Genomic DNA, 26,135 nt, shown 5'->3' on the forward strand with positions numbered 1-26,135 from the left:
CTCAACTCTCCGGGCTCAGGCCAAGACCTTTCCTCCTCTCTATACACTCATTTCTTGGTGATTTTATCCAATTCTTCACAAGTGGCGCTAGTGGTAAAGCACCTCCCTGCCAATGCAGGACTCTTAAGAGGCACAGATTTGACCCCCAAGTCGGGAAGATTCCTTGCAGAAGGAAATGGCAACCCACTCCAGTATTCTTGTTTGGAGAATCCCATGGAGAGGAGACTGGTAGTCTACAGTCCATAGGATCACACAGAATCAGACACGCCTGAAGTGGCTTAGCACATAGCACACATAGCACACAGAGCCTCAAGTAGCATTTATCTATTAATGCTCTCATATTTACATGTTTAGTCCTGTTAGGTAGGTAGAATAGGGAAAAGGAGTCCAAAATGGCGGTGGCTAAAAGACAAGGAAGGTCAAAGGGAGGTCTAAGGACCAGAGTGAAGACTTCAGGCAGAACAAACAGCACTCCTGGCTAAGCCCAATTTGCACAGGGCAGGCCCAGGTGGAGGAAAAAAGCATATAAAAGGAGGAGCTAAAGCACTCTCTCATGGACTCTCTCTCCCGCGTGCGTGCGCTCTTTTCTCTCTCTCTCTCTCTCTCTCTCTCACTCTCCTGCTATCTTCTAAATAAAATAGAGCTGTAACACTGATTTGCCTAAGAGCTGTAGCACAGGTTTGTCCAAGACCCAAGAGCTGCGACGCGCCAAGGGCTTTGATGTCTGTCGCTCCAAATCTTTGTTGTGACGAGACAAAGAACCGAGGAACATACACTCGTGTGACAGTCCTATTTATCTCTTGAACCCCAGTTGTACTCCACACATGCACTTAAATAAAAAAATAAATATGGATTTATAACCTAGCATGAAGAATTTGTGATTTTTAACTCCAAAATGATTCCTCTCACTTTGTTCCCTGTGTTATAAATGGCAACTACATTCACCTACTTTCTCAGAAAGAAGATGAAAAATCTTATTTCACTCATCTCTTTCACATGTACATCTAACCCATAAGCAAATGTTCTATTGTCAATACATTTTTAAAATTCAATGACTTCTCAACTTTCCATAGATCCTATCTTAGTTTAAGCCACCCTTATTTCTCAGTGAATTATTAAAAGCAAATTCCTAATTTGTCTCCTAGGCCCTATTTCTCCACATAGCTGCCACAATGACACTTTTCAAGACACGTCTTTCTCAAAAATGTTTGATGGTTCCTATCACACTTAGAGCTCTTCTCTTGACCTGTAAGATGAGGTTCCTGGTCAGCTCTCTAAGTTTCTTTCCCAGTGTTCTCTCTCCACTTATCTTCACTGCAGTCATATTGGCCTTATTGTTGTTCACTGTACAATCAAACTCACTCCCATCTCAGGACCTTTGCCTTTACTATTAACTTTACCCAAAACACTACCCAAAATACTTGTTCCCACTCATGTCTCATTTTCTCAACTGCTACTTTTTCAAAGGAACCGTCTCTGACAATCCAAACTAGCTGAGCTTGGCTAATCTCCAATTCACTATCATTCTTTATTTTTTCACTCTGAATTATTTTTCTTTATAACACTTTTCTGCTCTTGACTTTATCTATTGGTTTATTTATCTACATCTTATTTTGAAGAGGCAACAATTGTCAATGACATTAACTTTTCCTTTGGGTAAATTTTTTTGTTTCTAAATAATATGCAGACATCGTTAACTCTTTTTTTTTTTTTTTTTTTAATTTTGGCTGCACTGGGTATTCATTGGACACACAGTCTTTATCTAGTTGCATTACGTGGGCTTACTTGCAACCCCTCCCCCAATGTGGGATCTTAGTTCCCCAACCAATGTTTAAACACACATCCCTTGAGCTGGAAGGCGGATTCTTAACTGCTAAGGGAAGGCTCTAACACTGTTAATTCTTGATTTATAAAATAGAATACCGTTTGACTTCCTGTTATGATCAATGATAGTCAAGCTCTCTTAGATTTTCCTCTCCCTATTCTTTCAATATCATGAGCTTTTTTTAATATAATCACTTAGCCATCAATATGAGTAGGTAAGTATTGTTCAATGACAAGTTAGCACCACACAATGAATATGCTGTTTCTTTTTAATAATTTTCCATTTTCCTTGGGGAAGATTTTAAGACCTTCTGTAGAGGAGAAAAGGATGGTTGCTTACAAAGAAATATGAATCACATCAACATCAGGCTTCTTCTCATCAGTGAATCCAGAAGGTAGGGTCAATGGGATAAGTCTTCAAATGTTGGAAGAAAGATAAAATTTAGTCTGTAAGTCTATACCAAGCCAAAGTGTTCATAAACAATAAAGGGCAAAACAAAGACCTTTCCAGATATACACAAAATCAGGAAGTTTACTTGTGTTCTGTCTGTGAAAAACAATTTCACAGCATTGTACCCTAATCAAATATATCTGCAAAGGAATCCACAAAATGCAGGTAGACTAAAGATTTAAGAAATATTAGAACTAATGTTGAATTTCTTTCTTAGTATCAAAGCTAGGAAGCAAGTATAGAAATAAATCAGTGCAAATTATATCATCTAACAAATAGCATAATTTAAAAGATGGTTGATTATGGTTTTGGTCTGACAATGGTGTTGTTGTTGTTGTTCAGTCATTAAGTCATGGCCAACTCTTTGTGACCCCATGGACTGCAGCACACCAGGCTCCCCTGTTCTTCACTCTCTTTAAGAGTTTGCTCAAACTCATGTCCATTGATTCGGTGATGCCATCCAACCATCTCATTCTCCACTGCCCCCTTCTCCTCATGCCTTCTATCTTTCCCAGCATCAGGGTCTTTTCCAGTGAGTCAACTCTGTACGAGGCGGCCAAAGAAAGTATTGGAGCTTCAGCTTCAGCATCTAGTCCTTCCAATGAATATTCAGGGTTAATTTCCTTTAGGATTGGCTAGTTTGATCTCCTTACTGTCCAAGGACTCTCAAGAGTCTTCTCTGGCATTATAGTTCAAAGGCATCAGTTCTTTGATGGTCAGCCTTCTTTATGGTCCAAACCTCACATCCATACATGATTACTGGAAAAACCATAGCTTTGACTAGATGAACCTTTGTTGAAAAAATAATGTCTCTGTTTTTGAATACACTGTCTAGGTTTGTCGTAGCTGCTCTTCCATGGAGCAAGTGTCTTTTAATTTCATGGTGGCAGTCACTGTCCATAGTAATTTTGCAGCCCAAGAAAATAAAATCTGCCACCGTTTCTATTTTTTCCACATCTATTTGCCATGAAGTGATAGGACTGGATGTCATGATTTTAGTTTTTTGAATGTTGAGTTTTGAGTAAGCTTTTTCACTCTCCTTTTCACCCTCATCAAGAGGCTCTTCAGTTCCTCTTCACTTTTTGCTATTAATGTGATATCAGGCGATGGCACCCCACTCCAGTACTCTTGCTGGAAAATCCCATGGACGGAGGAGCCTGGTGGGCTACAGTCCATGGGGTCACTAAGAGTTGGACATGACTGAGCGACTTCACTTTCACTTTTCACTTTCATGCATTGGAGGAGGAAATGGCAACCCACTCCAGAATTCTTGCCTGGAGAATCCCAGGGACCGGGGAGCCTGGTGGGCCGCCATCTATGGGGTCACACAGAGTCAGACACGACTGAAGTGACTAAGCAGCAGCAGCAGCAGCATCTGCATATCTGAGGTTGTTGATATTTCTCCTGGCAGTCTTGATTCCAGCTTGTGAGTCTTCCAGCCCAGCATTTCACATGATGTACTCCACATATGAATTACATAAGCAGGAAGACAATATACAGCCTTGCTGGACTCCTTTCCCCAATTTGGAACCAGTCAGTTAGTTGTTCCATGTGTGGTTCTAACTCTTGCTCCTTGACCTGCATACAAGTTTCTCAGGAGACAGATAAGTTGGTCTAGTATTCCCATCTCTTTAAGAATTTCCCACAGCTTTCTTCTAAGAACAGTAAAAAATAAAAAGCCCCTATTTAAAAATACGAGGAAAAGCAAAACTACAACTTAGATTTTTGGTTCAAATATGAAACAATTTTGAGAAATTTTTGATGGAGCTTAAGGAAATATTTTCCATTTATTCTTTCCCTTTATTTTCGTGTTATTATGATGAAGATTTAGTGCCATAGAAATGTTTAAAAACATACTATTTTACCTGGTGCTGTAATGGATAATAATTATATAATCATAATGTTTAAGTGCTATTTATTAATTTTCAAAGTTTATAATCAAGTTTTATATCAAGCACAGAAGATATAATTGTTTACCTAACAGAATCTAAATATTTTAAAAAAGTGATGGTAGAACTTTCAGAATGTGACTGTTAAAGGAGGTGCTTTAACAGGAAGAGACAAGGTGGAGAGATTTTATTTAATGATCCAATTTATCCAATTTTATTTGGTAAAGGGTTAAGAGAATAAAGCTGATAGAAGAAAAAAATAAAGTTTAGGGGCAAAGCCGAGATGACAGTGAGGGAAGGCAGGGGGTTCATGTCTCCCCATACCAAGGATGCTCAGGAGGTGCTGGTAGGACCTGCAGTGGACAGGCTGATGGGAGGAGCCCCAGGAGTGACCAGTTACCAGGTAGGGGGGAGTAGGAGAAGGTCTAGGTTGGGAGATTGGTGACTGAGGGGCTGCTGAAGGAAGGGGAGCATAAAAATTGACACAGCCACTATGGAGATTCCTTCAAAAGTAGAAATAAAATTGCCACATGACCCAGCAATTCCACTACTGGGCATATACTCTGAGAAAACCATAATTAAAAAAGACACATGTGCCCCAGTGTTCATAGCAGCACTATTTATAATAACTAGGACATAGAAGCAACCTAGATGTCCATCAGCAGATGAATGGATAAAGAAGTTGTGGTCCATATGGTTACAATGGAATGTTACTAACCATAAAAAGGAATTCATTTGAGTCAGTTCTAGTGAAGTGGATGAACCTGGACCCTGTTATACAGAGCGAAGTAAGGCAGAAAGGGAAAACCAAGTTTCATATATTAGAACATATCTACGGAATCTAGAAAAATGGCACTGATGAACCTAATTGCAGGTCAGGAATAGAGACACAGACACAGAACGGACTCTGGACACAGCACCATCCTGTCTAAAATGGTCAGTGGGCGGCTGCTGTCTGGGTTCAGGGAGCTCAGCCTAGTGCTCTGTGACAACTTAGAGGGGTGGGGTGGGGTGAGGCGCTGGGGGGAGATTCAGGAGGGAGGGCACACACATGTACTTGACCCACACTGTTATATGGCAGAAGCCAACACAATGTGGTAAAGTAATTACCCTCCAATTAAAATGTTTCAAAAAGAAAGAAAAGGTAATCATATTATATGGTTACATATTGAGTTATATATAAATTAATCAGCAGAAATCCAAAAATTAACAGAAGTAACAAAGTTTAGGTGTTGGAATAAGAGAGAAAAGGCCAATTAGATCATGTTCTAACCTTGAATAAGAAAGAATTAATAAATATTATTTAAAGTTGATAAATTAAGAAATAGAATATATTACTTAAAATTAAGGTTATAAACAGTAAGAAGAACTTATAACTGAAATATTTAAGGATGGTTACTTTGGAGAAGGATAAACACTAAGATACCTGATTTTATTTTATTTAAAAAATTTTATTGAAGTGTAATTGACTTAATATTAGTTTCAGGGTATAGCATAGGGATTCAATATTTTAATATACTAATAAAGATCATCACAATAAGTCTAGTTACCATATGTCACCAAACTTGGTTATTATAATACTTTTGACTATGTTTCCTATGTTGTGTATTACATCCCCATGACTTACTTATTTTATAACTGTTTGCACCTCTTAATCCTCCTTCCCCTATTTTGTTTATCTTCCCACTCCTCTTCCTTCTGAAAGTCACCAGTTTGTTCTCTGTATTTTTGAGTCTGTTTGTGTTTTGTTATATTTGTTTACTTGCTTTTTAGATTCCACATACAGTATTTGTCTTTGTCTGTATGACATTTCACTTCATGTAATACCCTCTATGTCCATAAATGTTGCCACAAATAACAAGATTTCATTCTTTTTTATGGCTGAGTTTATTCATTCATCTATCAGTAGACACTTAGGTTGCTTCCATATCTTGTCTGGTATAAATGCTGCAATGAACATTGGAGTGCATATATATTTTGAATTAGTGTTTTTGTTTTCTTTGGATAAATACCCAGAACTAGAATTGCTGGATCTGCCTCCTCAGGCGAGGACAACAAAAGCATATGTAAATAAATGAGCCTACATCAAATTAAAAAGCATTTGGATAGCAAAAGAAACCAATAACAAAATGAAAAGACAACCTACTGAATGGGAGGATTTTTTTTTTTTTTTTTTTTTTTGAAGGGAGAGAGGGAGATTTTTGGTTTTATTGAGAACGGTTCATGGAGGAAGAAGAGGAGACAGCCGAGATGTGAGAAAGAGGAAAAGGCCCTGTGTGAAGAGACGGGATTGTGCTGTTTGAGGTGGGGCGTCTGGAGCAGGAAGGCGGGTGGTGGCGCTCCCTGCTAGCCCCCACGAGAGGATTCCTGTTCTCAGGACTTTGGCCTTAAGGAGACTTCAGTTTCTTAGTCCGTGTGGAGGTTCATTTTTGTCAATGATATGAGGAGTTAATATCCAAAAATATACAAAGGACTCATACAACTCAATATAAAACAATTTGATTAAAAACTGTACAAGGAACCTAAATAGACAATTTTCAAAAGACATACAGATGTCCAACATGCACATTAAAAGATAATCAGCATTAGATAATCATCAGATCAGATCAGTTGCTCAGTCGTGTCCGACTCTTTGCGACCCCATGAATCGCAGCACGCCAGGCCTCCCTGTCCATCACCAACTCCCGGAGTTCACTCAGACTCATGTCCATCGAGTCAGTGATGCCATCCAGCCATCTCACCCTCTGTTGTCCCCTTCTCCTCCTGCCCCAATCCCTCCCAGCATCAGAGTCTTTTCCAATGAGTCAACTCTTCGCATGAGATGGCCAAAGTACTGGAGTTTCAGCTTTAGCATCATTCCTTCCAAAGAAATCCCAGGGCTGATCTCCTTTAGAATGGACTGGTTGGATCTCCTTGCAGTCCAAGGGACTCTCAAGAGTCTTCTCCAACACCACAGTTCAAAAGCATCAATTCTTCGGCGCTCAGCCTTCTTCACAGTCCAACTCTCACATCCATACATGACCACTGGAAAAACCATAGCCTTGACTAGACAGATCTTTGTTGGCAAAGTAATGTCTCTGCTTTTGAATATGCTATCTAGGTTGGTCATAACTTTCCTTCCAAGGAGTAAGCGTCTTTTAATTTCATGGCTGCAGTCACCATCTTCAGTGATTTTGGAGCCTAGAAAAATAAAGTCTGACACTGTTTCCACTGTTTCCCCATGTGTTTGCCATGAAGTGATGGGACCAGATGCCATGATTTTCGTTTTCTGAATGTTGTTTTAAGCCAACTTTTTCACTCTCCACTTTCACCTTCATCAAGAGGCTTTTTAGTTCCTCTTCACTTTCTGCCATAAGGGTGGTGTCATCTGCATATCTGAGGTTATTGATATTTCTCCCGGCAATCTTGATTCCAGCTTGCGTTTCTTCCAGACCAGCGTTTCTCATGATGTACACTGCATATAAGTTAAATAAACAGGGTGACAATATACAGCCTTGACGTACTCCTTTTCCTATTTGGAACCAGTCTGTTGTTCCATGTCCAGTTCTAACGTTTGCTTCCGGACCTGCATACAAATTTCTCAAGAGGCAGATCAGGTGGTCTGGTATTCCCATCTCTTGAAGAATTTTCCACAGTTGATTGTGATCCACACAGTCAAAAGCTTTGGCATAGTCAATAAAGCAGAAATAAATGTTTTTCTGGAACTCTGTTGCTTTTTCCATGATCCAGCGGATGTTGGCAATTTGATCTCTGGTTCCTCTGCCTTTTCTAAAACCAGCTTGAACATCAGGAAGTTCACGGTTCACATATTGCTGAAGCCTGGCTTGGAGAATTTTGAGCATTACTTTACTAGCGTGTGAGATGAGTGCAATTGTGCATTAGTTTGAGCATTCTTTGGCATTGCCTTTCTTTGGGATTGGAATGAAAACTGACCTTTTCCAGCCCCAGGCTAATGCAAAGCAAAATCACAACGAAATATCACCTCACACCTGTCAGTGTGGCTATTGTAAAAAAGTCAAGAAATAGCAAATGTTAGCAAGGATTTAGAGAAAAGGGACTACTTATGCACTATTGACAAGAGAAGTGATAGTCGCTTAGTGATGTCGGACTCTTTGTGACCCACGGACTGTAGCCTGCCAGGCTCCTCTGTCCATGGAATTCTCCAGGGAAGAATACAGAAATAAGGAACCATTGCCTTGTCCAGAGGATCTTCCCAACCCAGGGATAGAACCCTAGTCTCCTGCACTGCAGGCAGATTCTTTACCATCTGAGTCACCAGGAAAGTAAAAATATTATGGAGGTTTCTCAAAAAATTAAGAATAGAACTACCATGTGATTCAGCAATTCCACTCCTGAGGGTTTTTTTTTTTTTTTTTTTTTTTCTTTAATGTGACTGCATTACTCTTCTTAAAAATGATGGAGATATCAAAATTATTTCAAAATGCTTTTAAGCAGGCACTCCTGACTTGGGTGGGCTGCAATGTTCTATCTGAAATGTCTATCTCATAATACCTTGGCAATTCTAAAACCTTGCTTGTTCAGTCTGTCCAAACAGCACCCATTTTTAGAGTGGAGAAGAAAAAAAAATTGTTGAAGTGCATTTTTAATCTCTTTGTTCTTCTGGGTAATGCTAAAGAGAGAGTGTGGATTAAATGTGAGATGGGGGAGCTGACATCTGGGCAGGAGTCCTATTGGAGTTCACATTTTAATAATAAAATAGTAATCATAAAGGAGTTACTTTAGCAATGATGTGGTAGTGATTTCCAAAATCTGCTCCTTGAAAAATGCAGTAAGAACATTCACAAAATTTTTCTAAAACTTCTTTTTTTGGCCTCTGGAAATTAGCCAAAGGTTTGCAACAATCTGATTCAAATAACTTATTCAATAAAAATGGCTGAATCTAGGTAAGAACAGCAAGTTTTGTGGCATTTAACTTCTCTTGCTTCCATTCCATTTTCCATAGCTCTGTAGAACCCTTGCAAACCCACGAGCCTAGAGGCTGGGGGGAGGGGGAGGGGTGGGGGAGGTGGGGGGGCGAGGTGTGAGGGGGAAGCATAATTGGTTTGGAACTCCCCAGAAGATCCTTCAAGAAAGAGTTGTCATACCTTCCTCCAGGGGATGGATCTCCCTGAACCAAGGATGGAACCCATGTCTCTTGCATCTCCTACATTGGCAGGAAGGTTCTTTATCATTCATGCCACCTGGGAAGCCCCACAAAATATTGTAAAATAATTATCCTCCAATTAAATAGTTTTTTTTTTTTTTTTTTTTTTTAAAGAGAGAGAATTGTCACTATTTGAACAGTAAGAACTGGACATGGAACAACAGACTGGTTCCAAATCAGGAAAGGAGTATGTCAAGGCTGTATATTGTCACCCTGCTTATTTAACTTATATGCAGAGTACATCATGAAAAATGCTGGGCTGGGTGAAGCACAAGCTGGAATCAAGATTGCTGGGAGAAATATCAATAACCTTAGATATTCAGATGACACCACCCTTATGGCAGAAAGTGGAGAAGAACTAAAGAGCCTCTTGATGAAAGTGAAAGAGGAGAGTGAAAAAGTTGACTTAAAACTCAACATTCAGAAAACGAAGATCATGGCATCTGGTCCCACCACTTCATGGCAAATAGATGGGGAAACAGTGGCTGACTTTATTTTTCTGGGCTCCAAAATCACTGCAGATGGTTGACTGCAGCCATGAAATTAAAAGATGCTTGCTCCTTGGAAGAAAAGGTATGATCAACCTAGGCAGCATATTAAAAGCAGAGACATTACTTTGCCAGCAAACTCCATCTAGTCAACGCTATGGTTTTTCCAGTAGTCATATATGGGTGTGAGAGTTGGACCATAAAGAAAGCTGAGCTCCAAAGAATTGATGCTTTTGAACTGTGGTGTTAGAGAAGACTCTTCAGAGTTCCCTGGACTTCAAGAAGACCTAACCAGTCCTTCTTAAAGGAAATCAGTCCTGAATATTCATTGGAAGGACTGATGCTGAAGCTGAAACTCCAATACTTTGGCCACCTGATGTGAAGAACTGACTCATTTGAAAAGACCTTGATACTGGGAAAGATTGAAGGCAGGAGGAGAAGGGGATAACAAAGAATGAGTTGGTTGGATGGCATCACAGACTCAATGGACATGAGTTTGAGTAAACTCTGGGAGTTGGTGATGAACAGGGAGGTCTGACATGGTGCAGTCCATGGGGTTGCAAAGAGTTGGACATGACTGAGTGACTGAACTGAACCAAAGTTCCCTGGAAACACCTGCTCTTAGGGCTTGTCTGTATCCCAGGGACAGAGGAGCCTGGTAGGCTACAGTCCATGGCGTCGCTACCAGTCGGACACGACTGAGCGACTTCACTTTCACTTTCACGCATTGGAGAAGGAACTGGCAACCCACTCCAGTGTTCTTGCCTGGAGAATCCCAGGGATGGAGGAGCCTGATGGGCTGCCATATATGGGGTCACACAGAGTCGGACACGACTGAAGTGACTTAGCAGCAGCAGCAGCAGAATGCAATCAATATGAATTGTGTCTTCCCCAGGTCATTTGTCAAAAACAGTCAGCAACAAATGTTTAACATATCAACACCACAGTTCAAAAGCATCAATTCTTCAGAGCTCAGCTTTCTTTATGGTCCAACTCTCAAACCCATACATGACTACTGGAAAAAACCATAGCCTTGACTAGATGGACTATGTTGGCAAAGTAATGTCTCTGCTTTTTAAGATGCTGTCTAGGTGGGTCATAGCTTTTCTTCCAAGGAGCAAGCATCTTTTAATTTCATGGCTGCAGTCAACCATCTGCAGTGATTTTTGAGCCCAAGAAGTTAAAGTCTGTCACTGTTTCCACTTTTTCCCCATCTATTACCCATGAAGTGATAGGACCAGATGCCATGATTTTTGTGTTTGAATGCTGAGTTTTAAACCAGCTTTTTCATTCTCCTCTTTAACTTTCATCAAGAGGCTCTTTAGTTCCTCTTTGCTTTCTGCCATAAGGGTGGTGTCATCTGCATATCTGAGGTTACTGATATTTCTTCCATCAATTTTGATTTCAGCTTGTGCTTTATCCAGGCTGGTATTCCCATGATGTATTCTGTTATATAAGTTAAATAAGCAGGGTGACAATATATAGCCTTTACGTACTCCTTTGCCAATTTGGAACCAGTCCGTTTTTCCATATCTGGTTCTAACTGTTTCTTCTTGACCTGCACACAGATTTCTCAGGAGGCAGGTCAGATGGTCTCCTATTTCCATCTCTAAGAATTTTCCAGTTTGTTGTGATCCACACAGTCAAAGGCTATAGTGTAGTCAATGTAGCAGAAGGAAATGTTTTTCTGGAATTCTCTTGCTTTTTCTATGATTCAACAGATGTTAGCAATTTGATCTCTGGTTTCTCTGGCTTTTCTAAATCCAGCTTGAACATCTGGAAGTCCTTGGTTCACGTACTGTTGAAGCCTAGCTTTGAGAAATTTGAGCATTACTTTGCTAGCTTGTGAGGTAAGTGCAATTGCGTGGTAGTTTGAACATTCTTTGGCATTGTCTTTCTTTGGGATTAGATTGAAAACTGACCTTTTCCAGTCCTGTGGCCACTGCTGTGCTTTTCAAATTTGTTGGCGTAATGATTGGAGCACTTTCACAGCATCATCTTTTAGGATTTGAAATCGTTCAGCTGGAATTCCATCACCTCCAATAGCTTTGTTCATAGTGATGCTTCCTAAGGCCCACTTACTTGACTTTGCACTCCAAGATGTCTGGCTCTAGGTGAGTGATCACAGCATCATGATAGTGATCATACTATCAAGCATACCAAAGATCTATAAAAGAAGTAGAAGAATGGGAGAAAAGAAAGAGGCAGAAAGAATATTTGAAGAAATAATGGCCCAAACTTCCCAGTTTGAGGAATAACATTAAACGTCCAAGAAACTTAGTAAACTCCAAGTAGAAGTACATCATAATAAAACTATTAAAAGCCACAGACCAAGAGAGCATCTTGAAAGTACAAGGGATCCTCAATAAGACTAACTGCTGATTTCTAATCAGAAACCAGGAATGCAGTGAGATGGTATATTCAGAGTGATGAAGAGAAAGGACTTTTATCCAAGAATTCTATATTCAGCAAAGCTGTCTTTCAAAAAAGGGATAGCTTGAAACATTCTTAGATTAAAACAAAACAATAACTGAAAGGATTTGCTGCCAGCAGAATCACCTTACAAGAAACACTACAGGGCTGAAATGGAGAGACATTAGATCGTGACTTAAATCTATATAAAAAAAGTGAAGATTATCAGTAAGGGTAAATACATGGTTAAACACAAAAGTCAGTAGTTTTTGGTTTGTAACTCTTCTCTTCTATTATGAGAAGACATATGCATTAATCCATATGTATGAAACTGTGTTGATGGGTTTATAATACAGTAACATAAAGATGAAATTTGTATTACCATTCATAAAGGTGGAGAGAGGGGATTGGAGGTATATCAGAAAAGTTTTTGTGTACTATTGAGATAGTTTCAATAGCAATATTAATATTAATTGGTATCATTAATTAATATTAATCTCAACTAGAGTCTTAAAATAAATATGGTAATTGTAAATCACAGGGCAATTACTAAGAAAATAACCAGAAAAGTACAGTTAAAGGAAAAAATGACAAGAAAATTAAAATTAAAAAAGAAAATTAAAATTAAAATCAATTAAAATTGATACTAGAAAATATCAATTTAACACAAAAGAAGGCAGTGATGGAGAAATTGAGGGGAAATACATAGGATATATACAAAACAAATAACAAAAAGCCAAACATAAATCCTACCTTATCAGTTATATTAAATGTAAATATTCAAGACACTAATCAGAAGGCAGAAGCTGGTCAAATGGATTTTCTTAATAAAGCAATTGAACTATATGCTACCTATAGGAGACCTAGTTTATCAAAGACAAATGTTGAAATTTTAAAAGATGGAAAAAGAAAAAAGTATGCAAACAACAAGAAGAAATCTGCAGTGACCATAGTAACAACAGACATGATGTTTCAAATAAAAATTATTACTAGAGACAAGGGCATTTATAATCTTAAAAGTATAACAGCAAAGCACGACAGATTGAAAGGAGAAATAGACAATTCAACAATAATAGTTGGAGATTTCAACACCCCACTTTCAAAATGCAAAAAGCCCCACATAGGAAATTGATAAGGATCAAAGACTTGAACAACACTAAAACACTCTAGTCCTAACAGACTTCTGTAGAAGTTTCCACCCAATGACCACAGAAAACACATTACTCTTGGGTACACAACACCTTCTCTGTGCACCTTTGTCCAAATTTCTCCCTGACCCTCTTTATAAGGATGTACGCAGCCCGATTTCGTTTAGGCTTCATCCCAGGATAATCTAGGATTCAGTTCAGTTCAGTTCAGTTGCTCAGTCGTGTCTGACTCTTTGCGACCCCATGAACCACAGCACACCAGGCCTCCCTGTCCATCACCAACTCCTGGAGTTCACCCAAACCCATGTCCATCGAGTTGGTGATGACATCCAGCCATCTCATCCTTTGTTGTCCCCTTTTCCTCCTGCCCTCAATCTTTCCCAGCATCAGGGTCTTTTCAAATGAGTCAGCTCTTCACATGAGGTGGCAAAAGATTTGGAGTTTCAGCTTCAACATCAGTCCTTCCAAAGAACACCCAGGACTGGTCTCCTTTAGGATGGACTGGTTGGATCTCCTTGCAGTCCAAGGAACTCTCAAGAGTCTTCTCCAACACCACAGTTCAAAAGCATCAATTCTTCGGTGCTCAGCTTTCTTTATAGTCTAACTCTCACATCCATACATGATCACCGGAAAAACCATAGCCTTGACTAGACGGACCTTTGTTGGCAAAGTAATGTCTCTGCTTTTCAATATGCTATCTAGGTTGGTCATAATTTTCCTTCCAAGGAGTAAGCATCTTTTAATTTCATGGCTGCAATCACCATCTGCAGTGATTTTGGAGCCCAGAAAAATAAAGTCTGACACTGTTTCCACTGTTTCCCCATGTATTTGCCATGAAGTGATTGGACCAGATGCCATGATCTTAGTTTTCTGAATGTTGAACTTTAAGCCAACTTTTTCACTCTCCTCTTTCACTTTTATCAAGAGGCCCTTTATTTCTTCTTCACTTTCTGCCATAAGGGTGGTGTCATCTGGGTATCTGAGGTTATTGATATTTTTCCCAGTAATCTTGATTCCAGCTTGTGCTTCCCCCAGCCCAGCGTTTCTCATGATGTACTCTGCATATAAGTTAAATAAGCAGTGTGACAATATACAGCCTTGACGTACTCCTTTTCCTATTTGGAACCAGTCTGTTGGTCCCTGTCCAGTTCTCAATGTTGCTTCCTGATCTGCATATAGGTTTCTCAAGAGGCAGGTCAGGTGGTCTGCTATTCCCATCTCTTTAAGAGTTTTCCATAGTGCTTTATATTATTTATTATATTATTATAATCTAGGATAATCATCTCATTTCAAGGTCCTTAACTTAATCACATCTGGAAGACCTTTTTCCAAATAATGTTTACAGATTCCAGGGGTTAGAACCTGATATCTTTGGGTGACATTATTCAGCCTACTTCAGGGAGCTTTTTAAAAATCTTGGCGCTTTTAGTACCTTTCCCAAAAATCCTGATTTAATTCTGTTGAAGTGGGCCCGGAACATTGAAAATGTTTTTTAAGTTTCCCAAGTATATCCAGTATTTCAAACTACTGCTGTGAATTACTTGTTTATTTACATTTGGTCCTTTCTATCCGCTCAATCCTTTTTTATGCAATTCCCTTCTTTTAAGGAGCCCTGATGGAGCTAACCTTCTGCCTCAGGTAACTTCTACCAGAACAGATTATCAGATACAAATTCATATTAAGTTAATTCATATTCACCATGCTAAAAAATCAAAATAATTTTTGAAAGAATTGAGTATGGTAGATTTCAGATCAACTGCATGGTGGTCAAAGAAATCTTGAAGGAAAAGAGGGACATGTTTTGCTCAGAAGTGCTGGGATGTACCACAGAAATTACTCAAGACAGGGAGTCAGGATTTATTTTTATTTACAAAATGGCAACCCACTCCAGTACTCTTGCCTAGAAAATTCCATGGCTTGAGCAGCATGGTGGGCTACAGTCTATGGGGTCACAAAGAGTCAGACACGACTGAGAGACTTCACAACTTCATGAACAAACAAATATAAAATGTTACATGTTGCTGACACCATTCTAAACACTACAGGTTTAACTTCCTCCGACTTACTGAAGTTTGTACTATTACAATGCCCATTGAACAGATGAGTAAACTGAGACACAGAGCAGTTAAACATCTTGCCCAAGTTCAGTTCAATTCCATTCAGTCACTCAGTCATGTCTGACTCTTTGCAACCCCATGGACTGCAGCATGCCAGGCTTCCCTGTCCTAAACTGCTCTGTGTCTCAGTGCTTGTCAGGTTCAGATTCAGGAGTCTGGGGTAGAGTCCACGTTTCTAACAGACTCCCAAGTGATGCTGGTTCTGCTGGCTTGTGGACCTCATTTTGGAGTGGTGCTGTGCTGAAGCATCAATGTCAATCTCCATCTGTGGTGAATTTCCCAGCTTTACTGGCCTTCCCTTAAAATGGTAGGCATTGGAAGCATTGGTATACACTATCTGTATGTCCCTAAGTAGGTTCTGTCCTGCTATCAGTCACCTCTCTTAGGTTAACATGAGGATGCAGACAGCCTTTCTGTCAGGATTATAGGCTTCCTCATTTTCCTACTCCACGCTTGCTTGGGTTTAAGGCACTGGACCAAAGCAGATCTCTGGCTTAGGGTTCAGGGAAAGTTAGTTGGTGGGTGCATGGTTACCATTTTATTCAATAAAGGAGCCAGAGATCACTGTACTTCCTGCTGCTTGTTTAGAGTTCTACGAATATAGACTAGAGAGATGTACCAAACCCCAGATGACTGCAGGCTGCATGGCCACCCCAAGTCAGCAGCACTGCTCGGTGGACCCACAGGTTGACCAGCCACACCAAACGCTGTTATTACGAGCCACTGAGTTTTGGGGACACGTGCCATGCTGCATTATTGTAGAAGCAGATTACTAAAAGACCATCTCTGTAAACAGGGACAAATTTTTAATTCTATTCCCTCTGTAAAATAGGATCAACTTATTCAGAATTATTTTGAATAGTAAATAATAAGGGAGGTAAAAAAGAACACGATATTGCATGAAATGTCAGAATTGCAACTACAGTTTCCCCTTCGATAGCTAGTCTTCAAGAAGCTTAATCAAGAAAAAAATCTGGTAGAATTAAGAGATGGTGTGAAACAGACAGAAGGAAACATTTGTGATCTTTGCTTGGTGTCAGATAATTTCCTAGACCTTTAACATATTTTATAATATTTTTTGTCTTCCCTACAAACCTATCGGTAAGTTTTATTATTCCCTGTTTATGGATGAGGAAACTATGACTCAGAAAAGTGAGCTGACTTTGTCAATGTCAAATAGCTTGTAGTGCAGGCCCTGGAATAAAAACAAATCTTTTTAAACTAGGTCTTTTCACTTTAATGACCTTGCTTTTTTCACTGTTAAATCCAATTCAAACCTTATTTACACTGGAAGTTTTAGTAAAATATTGTATTCTGGGCTCCCACTACAGAGTAAGATAATAGATATTTTTGCTATTTCCATTTGATTTAATAAATTCTTCTTCTTTCTGTCTAGAATTAGTCTCTCTTCTCTCTCTAAACCTGTGTGTGTGTGTTTCTCTCTCTCTTCTGCCTTCAGATCCTTGTAGTTAAAATTCTAGCAGAAGATAAGTGACTCAGCAAGCTGGATGTTAATCTCAGTGGTTTATTTATTCTTAAAGGAAAAAATTCTCTTAACAGTATATCTAGAAGTAAGGGAATGAAATTTTTAAGGCTCTTGTAGAAAAAGCATCTTAGCTATACATAACCTATATAGTAATTTTTTCCTCAACATTACAGGAAAAGAGGACCAAGTTCATAGCAGAGTTTAAATAGATATCTTGTTGTTCAGTCGCTCAGTCTTGTCTGACTCTTTGCGACCCCATGGACTGCAGCATGCCAGACTTCCCTGTCCTTCACCATCTCCCAGAGCTTGCTCAAACCTATGTCCATGAGTCAATGATGCCATCCAACCACCTCATCCTCTGCCGTCCCCTTCTCCTCCTGCCTTCAATCTTTCCCAGCAGCAGGGTCTTTTCTAATGAGCTGGCTCTTCGCCTCAAGTGACCAAAGTATTGGAGCATCAGTCCTTCCAATGAATAGATATCTGCTGCTGCTGCTGCTAAGTTGCTTCAGTCATGTCCGACTCTGTGCGACCCCATAGATGGCAGCCCACCAGGCTCCCCCGTCCCTGGGATTCTCCAGGCAAGAATACTGGAGGGTTGCCATTCCCTTCTCTGATGCATGAAAGTGAAAAGTGAAAGTGAAGTTGCTCAGTCATCTCCAACACTTAGCAACCCCATGGACTGCAGCCTACCAGGCTCCTCTGTCCATGGGATTTTTCCAAGCAAGAATACTGGAGTGGGGTGCCATTGCCTTCTCTGGAATAGATATGTACATACCATTTATTATGCTCAAATGCACAAGCTATTTTTTATTTCTGTATTTAATGCTTATGAGAAATCATGCCTAGGATTGACTTTATCAAATTTGATCCATTGCTTCTATCTAGTTCTTAATCTGCATGCATATAGCTCTTCTATTTTTATTATTTTCTATTTTTATTCTGAAACAAAAGAATCATAACACACTTTTTCCATTTTAAGCTATATGACCTGGATTTGGATGATGTATTGGTCAGAACAGGCTAGATTATATTTCCCCTCATGTTCATAATGGCCTCACCATTGACAGTTTATTTTTCTAACCTCTACTTGTACAGTGCAGACTAGCAGGGCCCTTCTTCATCATCCTCATTAATGTATGTCCACTGTTGGAGACTCCAATATGGGCTTTTGTGATTGTCAACATACAGAGAAAGGGGGAATTAGCCAAGCAGAGGGACTTATATGCTTCCACTGGAAGACACGCATGTCACTCCTGTTCATATTTAACTGTGTAAACCAAATCACGTGGCCTCTTTTACTTAAGAAGGTGGGGGAAATGCAACCCCCCTATATTCCTAGAGAAATAAAGACAGAGGTTTTATAAGCAGCTCTAATAACAGGCCAGATGGCCTCACTGGTGGTCAGGTAGGGTCCTTGCTTCTCTTGGACCAGTGATGAAATACTGAGTGTTCAGTCAGTCAGTAGTGTCTGACTTTTTGTGACCCCGCAGACTATAGCCCACCAGGCTCCTCTGTCCATGGGATTTCCCAGACAAGGATACTTGGTTGCCATTTTCTCCTCTAGGGGATCTTCCCAACCCAGAGATCGAACCTGTGTCCCCTACGACTCCTGAATTGGCAGGCAGGTTCTATACCACTGAGCAACCTGGGATGAAGTAGAATTCTGGCTAATTCACTTTCTTCTTGGATGGACTAACTTTTAACCTTAAAAAACAATAATGCCATATCTTATTATACAGCTTAGAAGTTAGCATGTATAAGGAATATACACATATAAGTGATTTCAAATAAGGTAATATAGAATTTTATTCTTTAATATGATAATACTCTTAAAAATAGGCAAGTTTCTTTTTCAGTTCTTTTTTGCTTTTACTGTTACAAGAAGGGGGTTCACATTGTTTGGCTTGTATTCTCTCTCAGATGTCAGGAGATATTGTTTCTTTCTTTCTTTTTTTTAAGCCATTAATGTATAATGATCACTGAGCTCCAGGCAATTCAAACTTTGTTCATGTCAGAGATATGAAATTTGGCTTTTGAGGGTGGACTCATCCTTCAAATATGTAAAACTTATTTTGACACTGCATGCATTGTCTAAATTTTTACAAAACATAGGTCCTCTTAATTTCTTTAAAAGAGTTTATCATATTTTCTATCAAATAAGGGTGAGACAACTTGATCTGGAAAGCTAAACACACTAATACAAAAGCAGTTTTTAGAGCAGTCCTGTCCATAGAACTTTCTATGATACCAGAAAATGTTCTAGAGCTGCAATATCCAAAAAGGATCCACTGACAACATTTAGCACTTACTATATGGTTAGAGATGGGAATACCAGACCACCTGATCTGCCTTTTGAGAAATTTGTATGCAGGTCAGGAAGCAACAGTTAGAACTGGACATGGAACAACAGACTAGTTCCAAATAGGAAAAGGAGTTCATCAAGGCTGTATACTGTCACCCTGTTTATTTAACTTATATGCAGAGTACATCATGAGAAACACTGGACTGGAAGAAACACAAGCTGGAATCAAGATTGCCGGGAGAAATATCAATAACCTCAGATATGTAGATGACACCACCCTTATGGCAGAAAGTGAAGAGGAACTAAAAAGCCTCTTGATGAAAGTGAAAGAGGAGAGTGAAAAAGTTGGCTTAAAGCTCAACATTCAGAAAACGAAGATCATGGCATCCGGTCCCATCACTTCATGGGAAATAGATGGGGAAACAGTGGAAACAGTGTCAGACTTTATTTTTCTGGGCTCCAAAATCACTGCAGATGGTAACTGCAGCCATGAAATTAAAAGACGCTTACTCCTTGGAAAGAAAATTATGACCAACCTAGATAGCATATTCAAAAGCAGAGACATTACTTTGCCAACAAAGGTCCATCTAGTCAAGGCTATGGTTTTTCCTGTGGTCATGTATGGATGTGAGAGTTGGACTGTGAAGAAGGCTGAGTGCCGAAGAATTGATGCTTTTGAACTGTGGTGTTGGAGAAGACTCGAAAGTCCTTTGGACTGCAAGGAGATCCAACCAGTCCATTCTGAAGGAGATCAGCCCTGGGATTTCTTTAGAGGGAATGATGCTAAAGCTGAAACTCCAGTACTTTGGCCACCTCATGCGAAGAGTTGACTCATTGGAAAAGACTCTGATGCTGGGAGGGATTGGGGGCAGGAGGAGAAGGGGATGACAGAGGATGAGATGGCTGGATGGCATCACTGACTCGATGGACATGAGTCTGAGTGAACTCCGGGAGTTGGTGATGGACAGGGAGGCCTGGCGTGCTGCGATTCATGGGGTCGCAAAGAGTCGGACACAACTGAGCGACTGATCTGATCTGATATGGTTAGTGTGACTGAGGAACTGCATTTAAAATTTTTACTTAATTTTAATTAGTTTAAATTTAAATCTAAATAGCCATATGCTGTTAATGACTACTGTATTGAATATAGTAGAGTTTTAGAATTTGTGCATTCAACCTATGCTTATTATTGTTGAATTAAAAAAGGAAACCTAAAATACATCCTTAAGTTCAAATAAAGGAAGCTGATAAGTATATCCCTGGTCTGCGTACTTAAAATCCAAGATTCCCGTGGAAAGGTTTTCTCACTCTGGGGTATGGGTATCTTGGAATTCTAGGAACCTGCAGAATCACTGCTTTGGGAGTGGACTCTGGGTTAGACCATGCTGGGCAGCAGTGCTGGACGGTGGGATAGGGTGGAAGGAAAGCCAAGAATTGTCATGGAGCAGAAGTATTATGTCAGTCATCGTGGTGACCTTAATACCTTTCTTGGCAAGACCTATGAGCTCAAGGAGGTGGCCTGAGATGGTCAAAAAGAAGGCCCTGCCAGCTCCTGCTGAAAGAGACTCACAAACATACAATGACCGTATTCTTTACTCCCTCTATTCCTCATCCCTTATGGGGATCGAAGTTGACAGTTCTACCTCCAGTTCAGTAAACCCTCCCTATCATCCTGTGAAATGTTGCTGTTTCTCAAACTTTAAGTACTAAACCAGCATAATATTACCATCTCTCAAACTCAGACACAAGTCAAATGCTCACCTTTAGATCACCCCTCCCCAATGTAGATATTTGGGAGTGAGCACTAACCACCACCATCATTAAGACAAAGCAGTTGGAATATCTCCTCTTTTCTGCTTTATCCCAAGACTTCCACTATGCTAAGACCTAGCAGCACAGAGACTACGCAGGGTCCTTCCTTCAGGGAGCCCAGAGTCAGCAGTGAGAGACAGACATAGGAAGTGCTTGGGGACGTAGAATAAGGAGTGATACAGTGGGAATATGCAAAGTGAGATTAACATTCCCTCCAGTTACTTGGAATTCAGAGAAAGAAGTCTTTCTACAAATGTTTGTAGCAGAGACTAGCTCAGAAGTCACCGAAGTTGTTACTTCTTTCTGGTCTCTCAGGCAATACTACCCAGCCTCACTTTTATTTAGTCCAAGTCTGTGTGACAAAGTTCTGTCTAGTGTATCTGGCCACACTGAAGTGCCTCCTATAAAACCCCTTGTTTTATTCTTCATGTTCTTTCTGTTGTAGGAACCATGAAAGCCAAATGCAGAGGGTGGTAGTACCATTAGCTGAATGGAGCTGGGTCCTTGACAACATTGCTTGGAGGAGACACCAGGAAGGCCTCACAAATCCAGCTGGACTGTTACGTGAGAAATAGACTTGTATTGTGTAAAGCCACTATAATTTGAGGGCTGTTTGTTGTAACTATTAGCATCAATTACCTTTATATGGTTCAACTGGCTTCAACTTGGATATCAGATATAATCACAGACTATTAGAACTTAGAAAATTCTCAGTCTATTTCATTTCTTTATCTCATAGAAAAAGCAATGAAGTGACTTGCCTAAGTTCACCTTGCCAGTTTTTGGAAATCCCAGGACTAAAATCCAGTCCTCAAGTCTCAGTCAAAGGCAGGCTCCACCAAACCAGACTTGCCTCTGTTAGTCTATGCACACTTTTCAGTTCTTTTGTACAACTGCCGGTGAAACAAAACACGCAAGTTGAATTTTGTGAAAAATAAAAATTTATCTTTTTGAGGAAGAGAATATTGAGATTTAGCCTAATCTTTTTTGATATTAGAATATCTAGGCTGTTTATAACATACTGAACTTAAAGTGTACTTTAATTTGTTTATCAGGACAAATTCAGGTTTATCACCAGGACAATGCCTTATTATATTGTTTGTTTTTGTTACACTGTGCCTGGTGTTTAAGTTTATCCACCTCTGGGAAGCAAGAGGTTGAATTCTTTGGGTACAATATATGGGTTCATCAATTTCTGAGAAAAGAAGACTAACCTCGCTGACCTTCAGTGTCATCAGATTGAGCTCAAACTTTTTTAGTAACTGGACTAAATCCATGGTACTTATGCTACCTAGGATAAAGTGGGGCAAAGAAAACCACACACAGGTTAATTTAATTGCTGTAGCAGATACTATACTTGCATGATCTGTTATAGATACCAAATCTTGATTCATTTGTGCGGCAACCAGCCTAGCCCAGGTGATGAATGGTGATGAATGTAAACCAGATGTGCCAATCTTGTCTCCTTTGTAAATAATTTTTCTAGAAATGGGAATGGGGACAAATTTTGGCCAATGAAATGTACCTAAAAATCTGCTGGAGGTTTCTGGAAAATATTTTCCTTTCCAAGTCAGAAACAACTAAGCCTGCCTGCATGCCTGAAGAGGGAGATGCTGAGGAAAGGCCATTACTCTGCCACTGCCTCCCTCCATCGGGATTTAGTCATGGGAGGATGAGACTCTTGAAGTGGGAGCAATACTCCAAGGTGGGAAACACTAACGTGAGTTGGGCATCTCTTTTTCATATCCCTTTATACCATTACCTTCACCCCTCCTTGTAAGCACACGGTTGCTTGTTTCTCAGTTCATTGCAATTGAGGGATTAAAGGTTAAACCCTTTAAAACTTCCCAAAAGATTTATTGGGTTCCAGCCCCCCATCCATTCTCTGACAAATTAGCCTGGTCACCACGTTTCCATCTCTTCTATCTTGCCAGGATAAGGGTGATACAGATAATATTTGTCCTCAAGTTTCTAATTTATAAAATTGCAGTGATAAAAATCTACCTGTTATTGTTATTAAAAGGACTGTACTGAATTCATTATTCAACTCATATTTACTAAGTGCCCATGAAAGTAAAAAAGTGAAAGTGAAGTTGCTCAGGTGTGTCTGACTCTTTGCAACTCCATGGACTGTAGCCTACCAGGCTCCTCCGTCCATGGGATTTTCAAGGCAAGAGTACTGGAGTGGGTTGCCATTTCCTTCTCCAGGGGATCTTCCTGACCCAGGGATCAAACCCGGGTCTCCTGAGTTGTAGGCAGACACTTTTAGTGTCTGAGCCACCAGAGAAGTCCCCACTAAGTGCCTACAGTGAGCTAGAAATTGTGGTTAGCACTGATGATACTGAATGAACAAAATAGACCTGATTTTTAGCCCTCATGGAAATTCTGATCAGGTAGAAAAGACAGGCAGAAAAAGTAAATTGTTAAATAAACATACCAAGAATCAGAAAGAATTTCAATGAGCTAAACAGGATAGAATATGGAGGAAAATGAGTGGGGCAGGAATACTACTTTAGATAGTCCAGAGAAGACCTCTAATAGGTGAGGAGATTGAACCTGAGAAGTATGGAATGGAGCCCACAAGATAAAGAATGGGGAGCAAGGGAAAAGATTTTGTAGCAAATGAATAATAACAGTCTTGAGATAGGAGGAGCTTGGTTATGCTAAAAGAAGTGAAAATGTAAATGTGGCTGGAATGCAATTAATTATAGAGAAAAATGGCAGGGACTAGGACATGTAGGGCTTTATAGTTCATAAAAAGGAATTTTTATTGGATTCTAATTGCAATGAGAAGTCTTTGAAGGGTTTTCAGCAGGGGAGGCATGATTTTATAGGATTTAAAAATTAAAACTCTAGCTTTTGTGTAGAAACGATGTAGAGATGTTCAAAGCAAGGAGACCATATGAAAGGCTGTGTAGTGCTATAGGTAAGCAATGGCTTAACCTGAGAGAAGAGATGTACGAGGGACTGGAATAGAAGTGAATAGATTTAAGACAAATTTAAAATGCTGAATCAACAGAGTTTTCTGATGGATTGAGTGTGGGAGGTAAGGGAAAGGAAGAACTTAGTGGTATCTTCCATATTTTTTATTCAAAGAACTAGGTGGATGGTAGGGCTACTTTCTAAGAGGAAAACACTAGAGAAGGGAGATTTTGGACTTGGGGTGAAAATCAACAGTCTGATGTGGATTTTTTTTTAAAAAAGATGGCTAAAAGTAATTTATTTAGTGATGTCATATTGGTAGCTGAATGTGTATTTATAGATAAGTCTAAACTGATACAACAGTTAGCTATTGCTGTGTAACAAACCATACCAAAAATCAGAAACTTAAACAACAACTATTTTGTTAGCTTGTGTCTTTTCAGGTTGATGAGTTACCCGAGGTTAAGTGAGGATCTTTCTTGCTGTCACCTGGGTTCTCTAGTGCATCAGTAGTCAGCTGAGTGTTGGCTAAGTGGCTTTGTTTCTGGCAGTTGGTTGATTGTCACATGGTATAGCGATCTATATTGCTTTTCATTCTTTAGTGGGCTGCTTTGGTCTTGTTCATAAAATAGAAAGAGGGTTCTAAGAGTTAGTAGAGCCTTAAACTCATAACTGGTCAGCATCACCTTCCCAGAATTCCACTGTTCAAAGAAAATTTTAAGGCCAGTCCAGATGCAGTGAATAAAGAAATAGAGTCTATCTCATGATGTGAGCTGTTGCAAAGTCACATGGCAAAAGCGTATAGACACAGAAAGGTCATTAACTGGGGCCATCCATGTTATTAATTAACTATCAGTTCAGTTCAGTTCAGTCGCTCAGTCATGTCTGACTCTTTGTGACCCCATGGACTGCAGCATGCCAGGCCTCCCTGTCCATCACCAACTCCCAGAGTTTACTCAAACTCATGTCGATTGAGTCGGTGATGCCATCCAACCATCTCATCCTCTGTCATCCCCTTCTTCTCCCACCTTCAATCTTTTCCAGAATCTAGGTCTTTTCAAATGAGTCAGTTCTTTGCATAAGGTGGCCTAAGTATTGGAGTTTCAGCTTCAGCATCAGTCCTTCCAATGAACATTCAGGACTGATTTCCTTTAGGATGGACTGGTTGGATCTCCTTGCAGTCCAAGGGACTCTCAAGAGTCTTCTCCAACACCACAGTTCAAAAGCATCAATTCTTTGGCACTCAGCTTTCTTTATAGTCCAACTCTCACATCCATACATGACTACTGGAAAAACCATAGCCTTGACTAGATGGACCTTTGTTGGCAAAGTAATGTCTCTACTTTTTAATATGCTGTCTAGGTTGGTCATAGCTTTCCTTCCAAGGAGTAAGCATCTTTTAATTTCATGGCTGCAGTCACCATCTGCAGTAATTTTGGAGCCCCCAAATTAAAGTCTGTCATTGTTTCCAGTTTCCCCATCTATTTCCCATGAAGTGATGGGACCAGATGCCATGATCTTACTTTTCTGAATGTTGAACTTTAAGCCAACTTTTTCATTCTCCTCTTTCACTTTTATCAAGAGCCTCTTTAGTTCTTCTTCACTTTCTGCCATAAGGGTGGTGTTGTCTGCATATTTGAGGTTATTGATATTTCTCCCAGCGATCTTGATTCCAGCTTATTCTTCCTCCAGCCCAGTGTTTCTCATGATAAGTTAAAAAAGCAGGGTGACAATATACAGCCTTGACGTACTCCTTTTCCTATTTGGAACCAGTCTGTTGTTCCATGTCCAATTCTAACTGTGGCTTCTTGACCTACCTACAGATTTCTCAAGAGGCATATCAGGTCGTCTGGTATTCCCATCTCTTTCAGAATTTTCCACAGTTTGTGGTGATCTACACAATCAAAGGCATTGGCATAGTCAATAAAGTAGAAATAGATGTTTTTCTGGAACTCTCTTGCTTTTTTGATAGTCCAATGGTTGTTGGCAATTTGATCTCTGGTTCCTCTGCCTTTTCTAAATCCAGCTTGAACATCTGGAAGTTCACGGTTCACGTACTGTTGAAGCCTTGCTTGGGGAAGTTTGAATTTTGAACATTACTTTGCATGTGAGATGAGTGC

General features: G+C 39.8%; 1 long non-coding RNA gene across 1 annotated transcript in view; it reads left to right on the forward strand.

Moving 5' to 3' along the window:
* Positions 1–21,794, forward strand: part of LOC123329300 — a 38,788-nt gene extending 16,994 nt beyond the window's left edge. The window contains exon 2 of the long non-coding RNA XR_006544717.2: positions 21,539–21,794. This is a non-coding gene — a long non-coding RNA (uncharacterized LOC123329300). The remainder of the gene's footprint in view (positions 1–21,538) is intronic.
* The last annotated feature ends 4,341 nt before the right edge of the window (positions 21,795–26,135 follow it).

This window comes from Bubalus bubalis, chromosome 14 (genome assembly GCF_019923935.1).
Source record: "Bubalus bubalis isolate 160015118507 breed Murrah chromosome 14, NDDB_SH_1, whole genome shotgun sequence".
NCBI classification, from domain to species: Eukaryota; Metazoa; Chordata; class Mammalia; order Artiodactyla; family Bovidae; genus Bubalus; species Bubalus bubalis.